The sequence below is a fragment of the Felis catus genome, chromosome B4 (genome assembly GCF_018350175.1).
Source record: "Felis catus isolate Fca126 chromosome B4, F.catus_Fca126_mat1.0, whole genome shotgun sequence".
NCBI classification, from domain to species: Eukaryota; Metazoa; Chordata; class Mammalia; order Carnivora; family Felidae; genus Felis; species Felis catus.
Window position 1 is genome coordinate 93,949,375 of NC_058374.1, and position 21,062 is coordinate 93,970,436.

General features: G+C 43.4%; 1 long non-coding RNA gene across 3 annotated transcripts in view; it reads right to left on the minus strand.

Annotated features, from left to right (window-relative positions):
• LOC123386644 overlaps positions 1 to 19,586 on the minus strand; it is a 59,389-nt gene extending 39,803 nt beyond the window's left edge. Inside the window, exons 1-4 of one of the 3 annotated variants that reach the window (XR_006600861.1) lie at positions 19,231 to 19,586; positions 17,417 to 17,468; positions 16,108 to 16,232; positions 12,236 to 13,451 (exon numbers count right to left, since the gene is read on the minus strand). This is a non-coding gene — a long non-coding RNA (uncharacterized LOC123386644). Of the gene's footprint in view, positions 1 to 12,235; positions 13,452 to 16,107; positions 16,233 to 17,416; positions 17,469 to 19,230 lie in introns of those variants that run through there. The other 2 variants (XR_006600860.1, XR_006600859.1) reach the window with 2 other exon arrangements.
• Between the last annotated feature and the right edge of the window lie 1,476 nt (positions 19,587 to 21,062).

A 21,062-nucleotide genomic window follows, 5' to 3' on the forward strand; every position in this document is an offset into this window, starting at 1 on the left:
TAAAGGGTGTGAGGTCTTCTGGTCCAAACCATACATTTGTGGAAAGGCCCCTTCCATCTAGCTCTCATGATTTGTGGATTTAGCTCTCATACGGAGTGCAATCCAAGATTTCCAGCAATTTGTGACTCGTCTTAATCCAATGAGTACTTATGAGCTTAACATGGGCAAGATGCCCTCTAATCATAAACAAAAATGTATTATAGCTTATAAAGAAATGAATTTGACTGGTTTAGGACAATTATTAATTAATTAGTATTGCATACAATGTGCTGTTTTGTATGAAGTCGGTCTCAGTCCTTGAAAGACAGTCAAAGTTTTATTTTGGAATTTGGCCGAGACCAGCAGAGGCAGGTAGTATGCACCAAAACTAGCTGGCTAACTTGAAGGGGGGAGCCAACAGGCATTTGACTAAAACTGTTGAACAAAGTTTCATCTCTGGCCTTTGCATCCCCCTCTCGAGGCCCAGCCTCCCTTTTTCCGGTGATCTCAGTGATGGCCCATGGTGAGCACACAGCCTGTTACCCCTGGAGGTCACAGATCCTGTTAAGCATTCTTATTCCTATGTTACTTGGTCTTCTCCCAGGACCTGACCTCTAACTATTAACATGGTACACTTTGAAAGTTTTGTTCTATTGCCAACAATTACAATAGTCCCCTACACTCTTAACCTTTTCACTTACTACCTCCTCTCCTTCCGGGCTTCAACAGAAACTTGGATTTCTCTGGAGATCCAAGCCCTGTGTCTGTGCCCTGCAGCCTTCTCAAGCAGAGACAGCCCATCCTTGCACATGCTCTCTATCTGATGGCCAAAGGTAGTTTCTTCTGGCTCTAAGGCTTCTGCCCACAGAGTACTGCCCTTTCATTCTTTCAAAACCCTTTTGGAAATAAAAAAAAATGCTTATCAACCAGCTTCCCAGCTCTATTACATTCCTATTGCTGCTGTACCCAATTACCACAAACTAAGGGGCATAAAACGTCCCAAGCGTATTATCTTACAGCTCTGAACATCAGAAGTCCAAAACAGTCTTCCCTGGGCTAGAATCGAAAGGTCTGGATTCCTTCTGGGGGCTCTAGGGGACGAATCTGTTTCCTTGCCTTTTCCAGCTTCCATCAGCTGCTTGCATCTCTCGGTTCATGACCCCTTTATCCGCAAAGCTGGCAATAGTGTTGTCACTCCGACCTCTGCTTCTGTAGTCATACCTCTCTTTTGCTCTCTCTTGTCTCCTTTTTCTTTTCTAAGGGCCCATGTGATTACATTGATCCCATGTGGATAATCTAGGATAATCTCCCCATTTAAAAATCCTTAATTTAAACACACCTACAAAATCCTGTTTGTTATGTAAGGTAATATAGTCATTGGTTTTTGGGGATGGGGTCATGGACGTGTTTTCCTGCTTCTCTCCATCCCTACAGATTTCATTCCCAGAAAGCCCAGTCACCCCCCTTACATTTGGGGTTCTCTGGTGCCGAGATCAGCTTCTACCCCTTCCCTTGTTCTCAGTGAGCTCTAGCCTTGATCTCTTGATTCCTTGATCTCTTCTTGGCAGCCCTCGGCCTTGTCATCATGCGTGTTTTGCCTTCTCAAGCTCTCCTTCAGAATCCTGCATGGACCATGGTCTCCTTTTCTCCCCTGTGCTCTTCCCACTAATCATTTCCCACGCCTTTTCCGCCTTTCTCTCCTTCCATAGCTGACGCAGGCCCAGAAAGAATCAGACCGTGAGGGCTTCAGAGCCATGTGGGAAGAATCCTATCCCTCACTGCCCAGCACCCATGTGAGCATGGTTCACCTAAGCGGCTCCATGATGTTTTCTCCTGCCTCTGGTGAGTCCTCCCCTCGCAGGCTACCTGCATATCCCTCGCTCTTGGCATAGGATGTTTTCTCAGAATCCAAAGAGAAACTAGGGGCTCCATGGGCAGAGACTCCTGCATTTGTTGATCTCTTCTTGCCTCCTTTCTGTTAGCTTCAAGGGAGAGAGGCCCTTCTTCCTTTCAAAGGCCATGCCCCTCTCCTGTGTGCTCACCCCCTCTCCAACAATATCCTCCTCTCTCAGTCTCTGTCCATTCTTTATGAACACGTTCAAGCTTTTCTAGTCTAAACATAATTCATTCAGGGAGTGCCTGGGTGGCTCAGTCAGTCGAGTGTCTGATTCTTGGTTTCGACTCAAGTCATGATCTCAGGGTTTGTGAGATTGAGCCCCACACCAGGCTCCATGCTGACAACAATGCAGAGCTTTCTTGGGATTCTTTTTCTTCCTCTCTACCCTCCCCCCACCAACTCAAGCTCACGCTCTCTCAAAATAAACTTTAAAAAATTTCTATGAAAAAATAAACATAATCCCTTCACACTCACTTACCCCTTCAAGCTACTCATCAAATCTCTTTTCCTACAAAGGTGACATGGAGACAAACTGTGGGACACCACCAAACCCAGAAAAAAAAAACCTTCCTCCTTCACTGTGAAATGAGGAAAAAGAACTTAGGGTGATGAACTTAGCCACCCCTAGAATGATCCAGAAGTAGGAGGATACAGGTTTGGGGCCTAAACCTTATACAAGATGGTAGTGGTGAGGCTCTCTCTGTAAAAACACAAAATGAAGTACGAACATACAAGGCCTTGGAAGATATGGGTAAAAGTAATGGGTCCAGAAGATTAACACTTATTAGCCTCAGTGCATCTGCCTCTGCCCAGGGGATGGTATGAGGACATTCAAGTAATTGAGAATGTTTCTGAGAAAGTAGACCTCTAGTAATTTTATTGTGCTCTCTGAGAATAGTGCTTCCCAGAAGGTAGTAAGCATATCATTGCTAATATTGCAGATGACTTGGGAGGACAACACATGACAAAAAAAAATTTTTTTTAAGGTTTTTGTCTTGAGCTTTACAGTTGATTTCTCTTTGTGGCAAGGGATCCTAGCTTTCCACTTATGCTCATTACATAAGATGGTCCTTTTAAGATAAATTTTCATGTTTATTCATTTTTGAGAGACAGAGCATGCATGGGGGAGGGGCAGAGAGGGAGAGACACAGAATCTGAAGCAGGCTCCAGGCTCCCAGCTGTCAGCACAGAGCTGGACGTGGGGCTCAAACTCATGGACCACGAGATCATGACCTGAGCTAAAGTTGGACGCTTAACTGACTGAGCCACCCAGGCACCCCCAAACAATGGTCTTTTAAAATACATATCTTTATTATTAATTTTAAGTTAATTATTAGAAATTAAGCTAATAAGAGTACATACTGGTTGCATATGGATATGGCAAATATTGTGAAGACAGCATGACAATGATCATTCTAAAAGGAATAGGATGGTTTGCAAAGAAAAATCCAGAAATACAAAAAATTTTTAATCAATTAAAAAAATTTAATGTTTATTTTTAAGAGAGAGAGAGAGAGAGTGCAGGAGAGAGGCAGGGAGAGAGGGAGACACAGAATCTGAAGCAGGCACCAGGCTCTGAGCTGTCAGCACAGAGCCCGATGCGGGGCTCGAACTCACGGACCGTGAGATCATGACCTGAGCCGAAGTCGGATGCTTAACCAATTGAGCCACTCAGGAGCCTCAAGAGAAATAAAATTTGAAAGTGTGACTCCATTGCTGCCCCAAGGAGAAGGTGCCACAAGCACGAGCAATTGAGCTATATGGCAAGTACACACCATGGTGGAGATGGGTGCACAACGAACCCCATATTGAGGATACCAGTCGTGTTATCTCGGTGAATCCTGTTGCTCTAAGTTATGCTTCCTGGCAACATTTTGTTTATAATTAGGCTTTGCCTACAAGCTATAATTCTCTCGTTAGCCATCTATGAACATGTGGCTTGCTTGGTAGTTGATTACTCAGTACCAATTAATCAATCAACATTCTGCTTTTTAAAACATAAATTCTCATAGGCTTGGACCTCTGTGCTGGCAAACTCAGTCTGAGACTACCAGACTGAGCTCCAGAGGTTAAGTGTGCCAAGGTGACATCAGCTGTATAGTTGCCTAGGTGGCCAGCCTTCCCTCCTTGCTCAGATCTGCTGATTCCATCTGATCTGCTGTGTGGCTTGTACATCAAACCGCTGCCCCATTGGTTCCTTAGCATTTACAGTGAGCCTCTGCCCCCCGTTATTCACTAAGACTGCCCTCAGGGAGTAGATCCATTGTCATCTTATCCAAGTTGGGCTTAAATTTAGAGCTCATCGCTATTGACCCCTTTTGGATACTTTTGAGCATTTGATGCCCTCCATCTGGTTTCTTGGCTCTGTCGAATTTTTAAAGAAGTATTACTCATCCAGACTCCACTTTCGCTTGCCCCTTAAACACAGACATCTCCATGGCAAAGGGCAGAGAGCAGGGCACTAGGGTCAGACCACTTGGGTTCAAATCTACTTATCAGCCGTGAGAATCTGGGCAAATCACTTAATTTCTCTCGAGCTCAGATTAGTCATCTGAAAACACAGCCATAGTATCTTCTAAATAAAATTGCTGCCAGCATTGAAGGAGATAATCCATAGAAAGTGCAGTGTTTGGCATACGATGCAGAATCAATAAGTGATAGCTGTCTTTTTCCCCAATCACATCCGTAGCTTCAGTTACTGTATGAAATAATCAAATGACTTTTTCCAGCCTTGAGCTCTCCCCTTAAGCATTAAATCAGTATTTTAACTGCTTCTGACATCTATAGGCCCCTCAAATGGAGCATATCTAAAACTGAACTCATTAACACCATTCCAACCACCCAGCTCCATTTCCATTAGACATTTTCACCCTATTTTTCACCTGTTTCTTACGATTGTGTTATGATACACCCAGCCATCCAAGCCAGAAAACTAGGAATAATTGTTACACCTGCTTCTCCCCTACATCGCCCCCTTTAATTGGCCACTACCTTGAGTTCTCACTCAAATATGGCTCCCTCAGTCTGCTTGTACCACGTTTTAGCTCAGGCCCCAATGGACTTTAGCAAATGTTTCCTAAAAGTTTCTTTTCCATTCTAATTTATCTTCTGCAATGCTATCAACTTTATAAATATATCATCACCCTCTGCTTACTGCAAGGTCAACTCTAGGCCTTTCACATTCTAGCCTCTTCTCTAATGATCTTCACTCCCTCCCCACCACCACACTCCATCCCTATCTCCCATGCTAAAGCTTCGATAAATGCATCGCTCTCTCTCAAGTGTCCTGTTCTCCTCTGAGCCTTCTGTTCCCTCAAACTAGAATGCCTCTTCTCTGGCAAGCTCCTACTCAGCTTTAGTACTCAGCTCACATGTCACCTCCTCTGTGACTTTTCCTCTGGATCAGAATGCGGTCAATTTCTTATGACAGGTCTGAGCATGTTGTATTGGCACTATCTGTGTCTGTCTCCTCCACTTGACTGTGAGTTCCCAGAGGGCAAACACCTCACTGCTTATAGGACTGTTCCTCCTCACATGACACCTGTCATTGCAGGAACAGAGGGCAGGCCACACTTAGAAGGTAGCCAGCAGCAGCTACCATTGGTGGAATAATCATCATGTTCCACACACGAGGCTTAGCATTCTACATTTTCTCATTCAACCCACCTCTATGATCTTTCCTTGTTCCATCGTCTGTAACATTTGCCTGGCAAAACTCCATCCCTATTATATGAGTTTGCTCAGGCTGCCCTAACAAAATTCCAGACTGGGTGGCTTCAACAACAGAAATGTATTTTCCTCAGTCCTGGAGGCTAGAATCCTATGATCAAGGTATAGTCTGGGTTGGTTTCTGGTAAGGGTTCTCTTTCTGGCTTGCAAACAGCCATCTTCTCATTGTCCTCACATGGCCTTTCTTCTGCATGCACACAGAAAGAGGATTTTTAGATACCTCTTCTTCTTATGAAGACACCAGTTCTATGAGATGAAGTCCCCACCCTTAACATTTATTACCTCCTTATAGGCCCTATCTCCCAAAACAGTAACATTAAGAGCTAAGGCTTCAGCACATGAATTTGCGGGGGAGGGGGCTTGCCCACTTCAGTCAATAATACTGGTTAAATCTAAGTCTGTCCCTACTCTTGTGCTTGTCCCTAAGTTGCCAGACACAGATGAAGAAGCACCTACAACCATGGCAACTAGCCTCACTTTAAATTTAGGGTCTCAAACCTCAGATGAGACTATCAGGCAAAGTCCACACACATTCTGAGTCCATCCATTCACCTACTCCCTAAGAGGACTATTTCACACCTTCTCCTCAGTCTTCAAACCCTCCTAACATGCCTTCCTTTCTTCTTACTTCCTATTTCACTGAGAAAAAACACGCATTCATCTCTCTACCTTTCTCTATAGGTTTGCCTTTTCTCCTATAACACCAGGTGAATCATCCTGAATGCACAAAACCAGGAGGCTACGCTAAGATCAACCTTTCAATTGTACATGGATTCCATCTCCCTCTTCAGCTCTGCAAGAAGCCGGTTTCCTACATCAATTTCCCCTTTCCTGTTGGATCATTTCTTTCAACATAAAATCTGAAGGATAGGACACAGACTTAATGTCTCCCAGCTTCAAACAAACAACTACAGCAAACCTCCCTAGAGCCCACCTCTGCTGCTGCATTTTGCCTTGTAGAAAGATTCCTTGAAGGATGATGAAAAGACTTTGCCATCTCCCCTTCACCATCCATTCTGTCTGGAATCCATGCCAATGAGGTGCTCACCTCCCCACTTTGCCAAAACCATTTTGCTTGAGGTCACCAATGGTCTCCCAGTTGCCAAAGAGCAATTCACACTCATCCCACGAGCAGCCATTGACAGAGCTCATCACTCCCTCCTTGAAATGCTGCCTCCCTTGATTTCCTGGAAAACTTATTCCCCAGCTTCTTTGCTGAATCTCCCTGACTTTGTTCCTCTGTTGTGTGGAGCCTCAGGGCTCAGGCCTCAGATCTCTTTTTTCTCTACCATCATGCTTTAGGTGCCCAGATCTTGACTTTAACTAGCATTTTCATCTGAAAGACTCATCAGTTTACATCTCTAGCTCAGACCACTCTCCTAAACTCCTCTTGTGTGTCTAACAGAACATGTTCAAATCAACATGTCCAAAACGGAACTCTCCATTTTCTTCCCTAAAGTTGTCTTCCTTTTAGTTCTCCTCATCTCAACAGCACCATGATTCACATGGTTTTTCAGGCCAAAAACCTTGAAGTCCTCTTGACTGTTTCTCTAATATCCCATATCCAGTCTACCGGCAAATCACGAAGATTCTACCTAGGAAAAGATCCAAGAATTTCTCCCCTTCTGCTGCCAAGTTGGTCCTTAACACTAGGATTTCTCTCCAATTATCGCAACAGTCTCTTGCTATATAACTTGTCTCCTCTCGTGTCACTTCCATCCTTTCTTCACACAGCAGCCAGAGCGAGACTTTGAGAAGTAACCAGATCCTCAACACCATCTGATCACCCTCATCACACAGAGTAACACCCAAAGCCTTTACAGAGCCTGCTCCGATGGCACCTGACACTGGCCTTCTTCGACCCCACTGTCTGCTACCCTTCCTCCTCTTTGCTGTGCTTCAAACCTAGAACATGTTCATGGACAAGCAAGAGGGTCAAACACACATCTGCCTCAGAGCCTTGGAACTTGCTATTCTTTCCTCTTTTCACAGATAGCCACATAGCTTTCAGGTCTCTGCTCAAATATTCAGGTCTCTGCTCAAATATCACCCCTTGAACTGCTCCCACAATCTAGATAACACCCTCCACCACAGTCTCCTTACCTTGCCTTATATCTTCTCACAGCACAGATCTTGATTTGACAGGCTACTTGATATTTATATTCTTGATTATTATTTTTTCGTGCTAGAATGTGCATTCCAAAAAGGCAGGTGCTGTTGACTTTGCTCATTGCCATATTTTGAGCACCTAGAACAGTATCTGGCACGTAGTGGGGCCTGTATTAGTTTGCAAGGGCTGCCTTAACAAAGGACCACAGACTGGGTCGTTTAAACAACAGAAAATGATGGTCTCACAGTTCTAAAGTCTAAAAGTCCAAGGCCAAGTTGTCTATAGGGTTGGTTCCTTCTGAGGGCATGGGGAAGGGATCTGTGCCAGGCCTCTCTCCTTGGCTGACAGATGGCCATCTTCTTATGTCTCTTCACATTATCTTCTATATGTATCTCCGCCTATGTGTTCCTCTTTTTATAAGGATGCCAGTTGTATTGGATTAGTGCCTACCCTAATAATTTCAGTTTAACTTTATTTACCTCTGTAAAGACCCTATCTCAAAATAAGATCACATTATGAAGATACTAGGCGGGGGGGGGGGGGATTTGGATTTTAATATATGAATTTTTTGCAGTGGGCAGGGAGACATAATTCAACACATATAGTACTTAGTGGACTTTTGTTGAGTAAATGAATGAAAACTGACCAACTAAACAAATCCTTGAAACACTTCTTTATATAATAAGATTATTAATCCTTGCCTAACAGTACAACATATAGTTACTTTCCCCAATTTATTTATTTTTTTATTTTAAAGAGAGAGAGTGCAGCGAGCGGGGGAGTAGGGAGGGGTGGAAAAGGGGAGGGGGGTAAAAGGGAGGGAGGAAGGGTGAGAATGATTCCAAAGCAAGCTCCACGCTCAGTGCAGAGCCTGACACAGGGGCTCGATTCTATGACCCTGGGATCATGACCTGAACCAAAATCAAGAGTTGGATATCCAACTGAGCCACCCAGGCACCCCTATTTTCCCCAATTTATTGTTCAACTTTTAACTTATATCCCACTAGGACACAGTTTATTTTTTAAAACGTTTATTTCTTTTGAGAGAGAAAGAGAGACAGAGTGAGCAGGGGAGGGGCAGAGAGAGAGCATGTGTGGAACCCGATGCAGGGCTTGAACTCACAAACTGTGAGATCGTGACCTAAGCTGAAACCAAGAGTCAGGCACTTAACCAACTAAGCCACCCAGGAGCCCCTAGAACGTGGTTTATTATATGAACCTAATCATATTCGCAAAGGCATACCAACTCTACATATTCCGAGGTTGATTTAACCCATTTGACTTGAGAGATGGACAAGGTCAGCTTTATCAAGGGCTTCCATGCTGTGTATTGTTGACATCCAAGAGCCCTTGGACTCCTGTGTGACCTAATCAGAAATTAGTTTTTATCCTACAGCAACACAAATATACACTAGGGATTAAAGCAGAGGGAGAAAGGTAAAGAAACAAGCTGGGAAATGTAGAGCAATCTTTTGCCTATTAATCCTTAGAGATAATGAAGAAAAGGCTACCAGATGTGTGAGCTAAATTAGAAAACAATCAGATATCTTCAACTTTTCCCTGAACATTCCTCCTCCCTTTATTAGATTCTAAAATATACACATAAGAAAAAAACCAAATGATATATCGTAAATCAGTTAAGATGCTCTTGGGGAAAAAGACAGATGATAAGCACATGAATTAGATATGTAGATTAAAGAAGTATCACTCTGTATTTTATGGGACTTTTGATTACAGAAAGAGTTACTTAAACTTGGAAGTAGACAGACAAGATGATGAGTATTTGAATACAGGACTCCTATTTAACTAATGCTTACAATTTTGCAAAACATCATCTTGCTATGTGAACAGCCCACGGTGGGGGGGGGGGGGGGGGGGGGCGGAGAACTTACACAAATGGAGCTCAGTATTGCAGTAAATTAAAATTTAGAGCCAAGCTAATCTGACACATTTAATATGCATCAGTATGGTAGTGTTTGAAAATTAAGAGTAAACTGAAAGCTGTTCACTTAGTGATTTTAATTAGCACCTTACAGTCTAATCAAAAATGTCTAGGTTCAGCTGGGAAGGGAGGCAAAATGTGGCTGAGCAGCCTTGTGTTAAGACCTTCTAAGACCTTGACTTTTAGAACTCTGGTGTCCTCAGCAAAAGACAGCTTCCTTGGTTCACTGGGGACACCCAGGGTCCTCTGGGCAGTGGACACTGGTGTCCATTCTTTATTGGATGTTCTCTCTGCCTGGAATCCCTCCATTCCTCCTCCACGTCTCATGCTTCAGGTTTCATCTAAGGTGTCACCTAGATGCATGTACTCATTTAATCATCACGATGACATCAGGAGGAAGCATCACTGACATTCTGGATCAGAGCTGAATGTCTAACATATAACCTATTTCTTTTTGCCTTCAACTGCCTTCAGTTTTCAGGTCAGAAAGGGAACTTGGTGCACAGCAGAATCAGTTAGAACAGGAAGGGCTGAGACACAGATTCAAAAAGTCCAGAGTGTAGAGTGTGTTATCTGCAGATTTCGGGGGCAAAGGGTGGCCCAAGATAGCAGAGTGTTGGCTGAGAGATCCAGGATAGGAGGAAGTCCTTATAGGTAGGCAGAGCAGTGATGGAGAGTCTGGGAGATCTGCATCGTGTGTAGATATAGGCAGGTTGAATCCAAAAGGCTTCCTGGAAGATAGGACACCAACCTCTGGGAGAGCATGGAGGTGTAGGCCCAATCTCAGAAGAACTGGGGTCTCATGTTAGAAACCCAAGGTAGGGGTCCAGTTATTAAAAATGGGGTACAAGGTCAATTAAGCCCTTCAGTAAGGCTGACCGGATGCTATACAACCTAGTCTGAAAAACACAGAGTTCCTTGATTTTATTTATTTATTTTTTTAAATTTTTAAATAATTTTTTTAAATGTTTATTTTTGAGAGAGAGAGAGAGACAGAACATGAGCAGGGGAGGATCAGAGAGAGACGGAGACACAGAATCAGGAGCAAGCTCCAGACTCTGAGCTGTCGGCACAGAGCCCGATGTGGGCTCGAACTCACAGACTGGGAGATCATGACCTGAGCTGAAGTCGGACGCTCAACCGACTGAGCCACCCAGGTGCCCCTATTTACTTATTTTAAGAGAGACAGAGACAGCTCAAGCGGAGGGGAGGCAGAGAGAGAGGCAAGAGAACCGCAAGCAGGCTCAGCACCGAGCCCGATGTGGGGCTCAAATTCATGATCCGTGAGATCATGACGGGAGCTGAAACCAAGAGTCAGATGCTTAACCGCTTAACTGACTGAGCCACCCAGGCGCCTCTCCTAGATTCTTTCTTGACAAAGAGGACCTTCTACACTTAGGACAGGTCAAGGTAGCACGTGTGTAAGAAGTGGAACACTACAAAAGGAATCATTGTCAGTACACTGCTGGTCCAACTCCTTGTTCTTGTCATTGTGACAAAGGATAGGTTTCCAGATCAGCGGATGCATTAAGCGTGTTTGACCTTCCACTTTAAACAACATTCTTTTCCTTTTATCTCAATCTTAGACCTTGCACTAAGTTTAATAATTTACTATGGGAGAGTCCTTGGGTCTCAGAAAATAAGCTACCCCGGGGAAGTTGCCTGGATACAGTGAGTTTATTTGGCAGTTATTTGGGTTAATTCTCTTGCCACCCCTTTGAGTTATGCCTTCAACGCATTGCATTCTCGGCTTTAGAGAAGACGAAGTTTATAAAAATCCCCAGGAATACACAAAATCAGAAGTATTTTCTCTAACCGAAAATGGTCTGGCCTATTTCATACTTTTTGGGATTTTAAGTTTTGCTCTCTTATGAAAGTGGGGTATAAAGTGAGGCTGTTAATAGTAACAAAGTATACACAAAACATCGGAAATCATGGCCTAAAAAAGGGCAAAGTGATGACTGTTTCAGACAGCTGTACAACAAAGCTAAAGCCTTATTTTTTGGTGTGATTAAGCTTAAGCTAAAATGAAGGAATGTGAGAATTTGTAAACACAAAATACAAAGATCAGCTGAGTATTTCCTGGGAATGAACAAAGGCAGGGTGGGGGAGGGGCGTTCTCGCTCCTATTTGAAGGCCTCTGGCTGGTATTAACGTATTAACGGGTCTCGAATAAAGTTGTTGAGTGAATAAGGTGGAGAGACCAAGCTTCCTATTTTAGATTCGTGAGGGAGGGAGCCCCATGTAACTGGGCTTAGGGGTGGTTAGGGGTACTTAGGGATAGAAATGGGTCTTGTGGTTCATGCTGCCCATCATTTTCTAAGGAGCAGAGATACTCCTACTCAAACTGCCGCCCCCCCCCAACACACTGACACCAATATTTAAAAAAAAAAAAAATTTTTTTAACGTTTATTTATTTTTGAGACAGAGAGAGACAGAGCATGAACGGGGGAGGGTCAGAGAGAGAGGGAGACACAGAATCCGAAACAGGCTCCGGGCTCTAAGCGGTCAGCACAGAGCCTGACGCGGGGCTCGAACTCACGGACCGCGAGATCATGACCTGAGCCGAAGTCGGACGCTTAACCGACTGAGCCACCCAGGCGCCCCGACACCAATATTTTTTTAAAAGCTAACCTCCGAATGCTTACCAAGCGCCAGACACAGATCTAAGCACCTTATAGTAACGCATTTAATCCTCTCTACAACCCTGGGAAGTAGATAAATTTTATAGATGGGGAAATCAAAGCAGAGTGAAGTGAATTTGCCCAAGGTCACAGAGAAGCATGCCACTAGGCTCGGGATCAATTCCAGACATTTGGCTCCAGAGGAAAGCGCTTAACTGCATTTACTACGCTTCCTATTCAACAGTAAATATAGGAGAGGGTCACAGACAGCTAGACAAAATTTAGACCAGAGACTGGGGAAAGTTAGAGAAAGAAGGGAGTGCCTTTCCGCTAATGTAGCCCCCTGCTGGCAAATGGGAAGAATTGAGAACCCATCCCGCCAACCTACCACTCCCAGCTCCTCTCTACTAGTCTTTTCCTTAGCACTTACCACCTCTCACAGACCATGCAATATACTTGTTATGCCTGTGAGTGCTGCCTGGGTCTCCCCACTAACATGGAAGCACATAATTGCAAAAATCTTGGTCTGCTTTGTTCCAGGGTCTCCTGAGTGTCTAGAACAGTGCCTGGCCCAGAGTGGGCACTCAGTATTTGCTAAATAAATAACACCTGCCACCCATCCACCCAATCAGCTATCTGGGAAGATTAAAATCTTAATTTATAACCTACCTCAAAACGGTTTTATATGAAGGCGTAAGTAAAATACTAAGAGGCAAGGACGACCCCCTAGGATAATAACCAAGTGTGAGGTGACTGTTCTTGCTCTTTTTGAAACACCCAAGGAATCACTCAGCTCTGTGCTAGAGCTGCACTGAAATCAAGGTGACACCTTTCTTGCCCGGGGAGGGATTAGCACATAAGTGAGACAAATAAGACTAGACAAAAAGGCACCACCGAAACGAGACAGCAGGAAGTGGAGAGAGGGAGGTTATTGGTTTCAATTTTCTTTTTCTTCTCAGGCTTATGGTTTCACTCTTTCCCCTCTACCTTTTTTTTTTTTTTTAATAGGCCTTTTGATCCACTTTGTTAAATCATATACTCAGACTTCATTCCAGTGAAGACTTTAGTTACATCATTTTAGAAGGTTGTTCCAGGATTAAAGCCACACCGTGGTGTAACCATGAGTCATCTTCTGTGCGCTGAACAAGGGATCCCTACTTGAAATCTGACCTGCATGATGATGGGAAGATGTGAGGTTAGCCCATGCAGCCCAACCTCCGGGTTGTGCAGGAGACCCTGCTCTTCAGGGCCTCCCTACTCCAGGCTCCTTCTGCTTGCCAGCCACCTTTCCCCACCCCCACCCCACCCCCAACCAGGCCAGATGATTTCTCCACCCTTCACCTTGTCCCACCCCTGGACAGAGCTGATCTGGAAGCAGAAAATTCTGGGGGAGTGGGGAAGTGGAGTGGGGACTGCTGAAGGAGGGCTCTCATGGTTCTGAAATCTGCCCAAAGACCTGTGCTCACAAGGACACTTCGGATTGGCACCCTACACACACACACACACACACACACACACACACACACACACACACACTCACAGACACCACCACTGTAGATAGATAGCTACATAAAGATTCAGAATTGCCCCAAAGATGAAAGAGATGTCTCCACACTATTAAGAGCAAAAAGTAGAGAGAGCTTACTGGATGCCCAGAATGCGATAAGCCCTTTACATCAACTCACACGTAGGTCAACTCGATTCTCACAATGACCCTATGAGGAAAATGCTATTATCCTGATCTACAGAGGACAAAAATTGAGAGGTTAAAAGCATGTCCAGGGTCACATGGCTAGAAAGCAGCAGCAGGATGTGGACCCAGGCTGCAGAGCATCTGTTCCCAACTACAACTTCACTTTTCCTCTCTGCATTAGAAATGCATGTGGATAAAGAAAACCTACCCAACGGGGCCTGATCTCTCAAATCACCATAAAAACCCTAGGAGGTAACCCCAGTCGAACCCTGAGAGAAATTCCAACCAAACCTAGGCTGGGGGACATTTTATAGGCTATCTGGCCATACTCCCTCAAAACTGTCAAGGTCATGGGAAAGATCAAGAAATAGTCACAAACCCAAGGAGACTGCAGAGACAAGACAAAGAAATGTAGCGTGGTTTCCTGGATTAGATCTCGGAACACAAGGAGGCTGATGGAAAAACTGGGGAAATCCAAATGAAGTCTCGAGTTTAGCAGTAACATACCAATGTCAGTTTGTTATTTGACAAAGTGCCATGATCTCTGCAACTTTTTTTTTTTTTTGTAAATCTACAATCACTCCAAGTTTATTAGGTAAAGGCCTACCAGATAGGTCCTATGACTATTTTACAGACAACTACAGTTTAGAGAGGTTACCTTGCTCATAGTAAAACATCTTTTGGAGGAGTCACCCCAATAGCCCCTCGGACAATTTGAAGAGAATTCCATGTGATTAGCTTAAGTTCTTAGAATTTTGTATTGTTTATGTTTATAGCAGCACTCTCAACAATAGCCAAATGATGGAAAGAGCCTAAATGTCCATCAACTGATGAATGGATAAAGAAATTGTGGTTTATATACACAATGGAGTACTACGTGGCAATGAGAAAGAATGAAATATGGCCCTTTGCAGCAACGTGGATGGAACTGGAGAGTGTGATGCTAAGTGAAATAAGCCATACAAAGACAGATACCATATGGTCTCACTCTTATGTGGATCCTGAGAAACTTAACAGAAACCCATGGGGGAGGGGAAGGAAAACAAAAAGAGGTTAGAGTGGAAGAGAACCAAAGCATAAGAGACTCCTAAAAACTGAGAACAAACTGAGGGTTGATGGGGGGTGGGAGGGAGGGGAGGGTGGGTGATGGGTATTGAGGAGGGCACCTTTTGGGATGAGCACTGGGTGTTGTATGGAAACCAATTTGACAATAAACTTCATATATTGAAAAATAAATTTAAAAAAAAGAATTTTGTATTGTTTAAGCCTCAAAACAACTTTGGAAGTATCATTACATCTAACAGGCAAGGAAAACAATGCTTAGGTGGCCACCCTGTAACCTATCCAGAAAGCCAGTAACTTCATACTCAAAGCATCCATTCCTAGTATCTCTTCAAGTTGTATTCACTCACTTCACTAACAGAAGAACCAAGATTTTCAGGGTTTTTGTTTTTGTCTTTTTGTTTTTTTACTGCAAGAGTCCGTATAGCTATGGTGCAATAAGCTGGAGGCTATTCTCTCCCGTGCATCATAGACAACCAATTGTCAAAGAAGAATCAAAGAATATACGTTCTATTTGTTACTGAAACAAACAAAAAGCATGCAACTTCAACGTCCAGGCTGATTTTATAAAACCTGCAGTTGAAACACAATCTTGTAACTTCATTAGCCCAGTGTTTAGAGACACAAAATTCTTTGCCCAAAATTCTTTGTAATTCTTGTTAAAACCAAGGTGCTTATAAAACTTGAGTCTTTTCTTAAATACATTTGTGTCCTATTATCTGTACACAGAATAACCATTATAGAAGGTCTCTTCTTTTGCTCTTCAAATTCTAATTCTAATTTCTATGGAAACTTATTTTTTCACCGAACAAAATGTTTCCATTGCAGCAGGTGCTAGTTCTTTGTAGTTCAAGTTAAGAGCTAGTGTTTTACTTTCTCCAGCCACCAAGAGAGACAAACCACTGTCATGTTCTTGGTCAAGAGACCAGAAAGGTCAATTGGATCGTTTAGAGGCAATAAAGAGAACAAAGCAGTAACCTTTAACTGTCTCTCCCAATAGCTTGTCTGATAGGTCTGATAGCTTGGCCCAATGCTGGGACCATAAAACACATCTTCCATTCAGACCCTTACCTGCTGCCAAGGTCAAAGAAGCTGCTCTATTCTGCCACCAGGTGAGCAGTCAGAGAGGCGGAAATACATCCTAGAGGCTCACTGAGAACCACCAAGTCTTGCACTGAAAGATTAAGATTTTCTTTCTGTGAAAGAAAGGTTATTTTTCAATAGTTCCGATGGTAACACTAGAAGGAGCTAACGTGTATAAGATGCTAAGCGGTTTCATTCAGATGATCTAATTTAATCCCAAGTCAGGTACTACTATCTACATTTTACAGGTGAAGAGATAGAAGACAATGACTTTGAAACTTTGTTCCTTAGGGCTCCCTCACTGTGGCAGGTGGAGAGGCCAGAGCTGGGAAAAGCAGGAAGCCTGACGAATGAGAAGCCAGGCTCCAGGACCCCCCTTCCTAACTTCACCAGAGCACTTATGCTTTATCTATTCTTTTTTTTTTTTTAATTTTATTTATTTTGAGAGAGAGAATGAGTGGGGAAGAGGGAGAGAGAGAATTCCAGGCATCAGAGAATCTGTCAGCACATAGCCTGATGCGGGCTTGAACTCACGAACCATGAGATCATGACCTGAGCCGAAACCAAGAGTTGGACGCTTAACAGCCTGAGCCACCCAGGCGCCTTATATTCTGCTGTTTAAGTGTAAGTGGAAATTTCCCTTTAAAGAAAGGGTTCTAAGATGTGATCAGTTTTATGGGTCAACTTGGCTGGCTATGGCCATTTAATCAAACACCAATGAAACAGAAGTGTGGCTGTGAAGGTATTGTTGCAGATGTGGTTAGCATCTACAATCAGTTCACCTAAGGGAGATTACCTTAGATAATGTGGGTGGGCCTCATGCAATCAGTTGAAAGCCTTAAGAGCAAAAATGAAGGTTTCCTGGAGAAGAAATTCTGCTTCGAGGCTGCAGCAGGAACTCTTGCCTCAGTTTCCAGCCTGTCTGTCCTACAGACTTTGGACTTGCCCACCCCCACAATCACATGAACCAGTTCCTTAAAATAAATACCTTCCACTCAATACCCACCCCCCCACACTTATGTGTACGTATCTCTATTGAATTGGTTCTGTCTCCAGAACCCCCCGACTGGTACACGTGGCTTAAATAAAATTCCTTATAGCCTTGCTACTCAAAGTGTGGTCTGCAAGCCTGCAGCATCAACCTCAGCTGGGAGCCTGTTAGAAATGCACAGTCTCAGGCCACGCCAGATTTACTCCATCAGAGACTGCGTTTTACAAGATCCCCAGATGATCCGTATGCACGCCACATTACAGGGTTTAATACAACACAAAGACAGTAAAACACAACGTGTTTTACCTGAATAAAATCCTCAAATGTTTTAGCCTTGAGGGAGGGCCACTCCGAACATCTGAAAAAGAATAAAAACACCAACTTGTCTCTTTTAAGCTAGCTACCTTAATAGCTGCCTGTGTCAATGTCATCAACCAGATGAACTTGTCAGTAATCCCACAGGCCACCAAGTGGTCATAAGCCCAGAAACAGACCTATTTGCTTCAAAGATACCTTCTCAGCTCTTACTGTATTCACATCCCCTTTCTCATCCTCCCTCAAGGAAACCAAGCATTTCTTTATTCCTTTTAATTACTAGGAAAATAAATCCAAGGCTGAGAAAAGTGTTGAAATTCAGTTTCTTCTAAAAGAAGTTGCAAAAGAACTAAAAAAGACATTGTGCAGGCTCAACCTCAGCTGAAACCCATAAGGCTTAATAAAATTTAGCAGTTTTTTTTTTTTTTTAATTGTGCCTGCCTCTTATCAAGCTTTGCACTCAATTACCATGTGCTGCTGGAGAAAAGGATGAGACAATTTCTTTAGCTGTTCCTGCTTAGCCCATTTTTCAGCCCAGGGATCCAACACCTGACAAGTACTTTGTGTCCTCCTCTGCAGCTGGGTTTGACGTTATCAGCGGGCAAATAAGTCACCACCTGCACCATATAATATAATCAGATTTATTTAAATCATTCTCTGCTTCTGCTAGATCTTCCTAATTCATTTAGTACTCTAAAAGATTTGTGGGGTGCCATTTCACATTCCAAGAGTCAAAACAAATGACTTAATCTGGTAGGAGACCGTGAACATCTTTATCTTCGGGCATCACAACAATTCTTCATAGAAATTAGAACATTCATGGGCTGCCTGGGTGGCTCAGTCAGTTAAGCGTCCAGCTCTTGATTTTGGCTCAGGTCATGATCTCATGGTTTGTGAGTCTGAACCCTGCGTTGGGATTCTGTCTTGGGATTCTGTCTCTCTCTCTCTCTCTCTCCTCTCTGCCCCTCCTCCATGCATGCTCTGTCTCTCAAAATAAATAAACTTTAAAAGTTTAAAAAAAAACATTATAAAACTCCCTCTGAGAGGCACAGGCCATTGTGCCTTCTCTTTTGTGCCCTGCCACCTGTGGTTTTGTGGGTGCCAGGAGACCAGGAGGAAAGCCAATCCTAACCTAAGTTGAAGGCTGAGTTCCTATGGGTAGACCTTCTTCCCTCAATAACTTGGTGGCCAGATAGCAGCTGATAATTCCGTTTAAGGTTGTCCTAAACATTAATGACTCTCAGGTGGAGAGCATATGGTAGAATTGCACCAGATACTCTCTGAAATTGCAGCCATACCTGGAAATTTTGGTTCAACAGACCTGGTCAGACACAGAAAAGCATGGTGGGAAGCTCTCCATAGGTAATTCTGATCAAGTCCTTACCTTGGTTGGGTCTCCAACTTTACGGAAAGCGGCCTCCTTCGTTCTACATCTATTCTGATGTGGGTATGGTGGAGGGGGGCGGTGGATGAGGAAAAGGGGTATGGTTTCTTCACATCAGCAAGTAATTCTCTGACAACAGTTGGGTGTCCTACAATTCAGCTCAATTCTGACACTATCTACTTGGAGATAGTGTCATACCCTATCACATACCCTTGGTATCATACCCATACCCTATCACATACCCTTGTGAAAGTTCAGTTTCACAAGATTGTCCTCTTGACCCCACTTCAGATGCTAGTCGGAAATCTAGGTTGTTACCTGTACTTCTGACCGGCTATAAATAAGATTCCCACAACCCCCTCCTTATGTTTAATTAACTTGCTACATCAGCTCATAGCACTCAGAGAAACATTTTACTTACCATATTACTGGTTAATTACAAAAGAATATAACTCAGGAACAGCCAAGTGGAAGAGACATATAGGGCAAGGAATGGGGAGGGGGATGGGTAGAACTTCCATGCTCTCTGAGTGCCCCGCTCTCCCAGGACTTCTACATACATTCACCAACCCAGGAATTCTTCACGGCCTCACTTTCCAGATTTTTATAGAGGCTTCATTACATAGTCATGATTGATTGAATCGTTGACCATTGGTGATTGGGGGGTGGGACTGAGAGGTCCAACCCTCTAATCACATGATTGGTTCTCCTGGCAACCAGTCACCATCCTTAAGTGAAGGCCAAGTCACCTCATTAGCAAAAATCCAGTTCAGGGGGCGCCTGGGTGGTTTAGTCAACTAATTAAGTGTCTAACTCTTGATTTCGGCTCAGATCATAATCTCACGGTTTGTGAGTTCTAGCCCCGTGTTGGGCTCTGCACTGACAGTGCAGAGCCTGCTCGGGATTCTCTCTCTGCCTCTCTCTCTCTCTCTTTCTCTCAAATAAATAAATAAACTTAACAACAACAACAAAAAACAGTTCAGGTGGGAGGGGTTTGTTAGGAATAACAAGACGTGCATTTCACCCTTACGGCTCAGAATCAATTTTAAGACAGGAGACCAAAATCAACACAAGAGGCTCCCATTGCTCTTATTCCTTGGGAAATTCTAAGGGTTTTTTTTTAGGAGCTGTGAGCCAGGAGCCACAGAGGAGACCAAATACATACACATATGAGAAATAACTTTGATTATCTGAATGACCAAATATATATTTCTTATAAATCACAATATCACAGCTACACATTAGAATCATCTGGGGTGGAGCTAAGGGGGTGTTAAAAAATACTTAATGTCTGCATCGTGCCTCAGGTCAACTAAATCTGATGCCCGGGGAGTGAGCCCAGGCACGTGTATTTTTAAAGCATCCAAGTGATTCCAACATGCAGCCAAGGTGGAAAACCATCATGTCAGGAATTCCTTAGATCAGGGCTTCTCAGACTTGAACAGGTGAACCCTTTACCTGAGGATCTTGACCCAGTGCAGATTCTGATTCAGCAGGCTCGCTGTGGAGCCTGCACGTCTACATTTCTAGTAAGCTCCGGGCGAGGGCGCTGTTCCAAGTCCCTGGGTCAAACGCTGAGTAGAAAGGCATTTCTCATAGTTGCTCCATAGCCCCAATGTCCATGAATTTAAGTAAACTAAGGTCGTGAGATAAAATAGTTTGATTTTAACTTCAGATAAACAACAAATAATTTTTTAGTATAAAAATGTCCCAGATATTGCTTAGGGCATTCTTATACTAAAAAACTGTTCATTGTGCATCTGAAATTCACATTTTATGGATATTCCATTTGTTTTGTTTTGTTTTTGTTGAATGTGTCAATAGATTAGTCAATTTTTTTTTTTGTTTTGATGGCAAAGTGTTACTTAGGCAAGAGTGATGAATGACAAGAAGTTGATTTTACTCTGTCCATGGTCCTTTATCTTTTCAGGTTGGGATGTCTGAGAATATAACGAGTGTTATAGACCCTCTCCCCAGGAAGAAAGCACACGTATGTACATACACTCAGTATTGTGCATAGAGCTACTGGGCTTTGTGGTGCCTGCCTCGAGCCCACCTGTGGACCCTCTAGAGATCCACAGACCCTGGGTAAGAAAACCCGTGTCAGCCTCTCACTCAGCAGAATAAAGTTGTACTCAGTCGCCTGTGTTTCCCCAAAAGATAACCTGTGGGTTACTAGCTTCATAAAATATTTACAGATTCTGCTTGAACAAAAGAATCTTTTATGAAAAAAGATGGAAAATGCTGGATTAA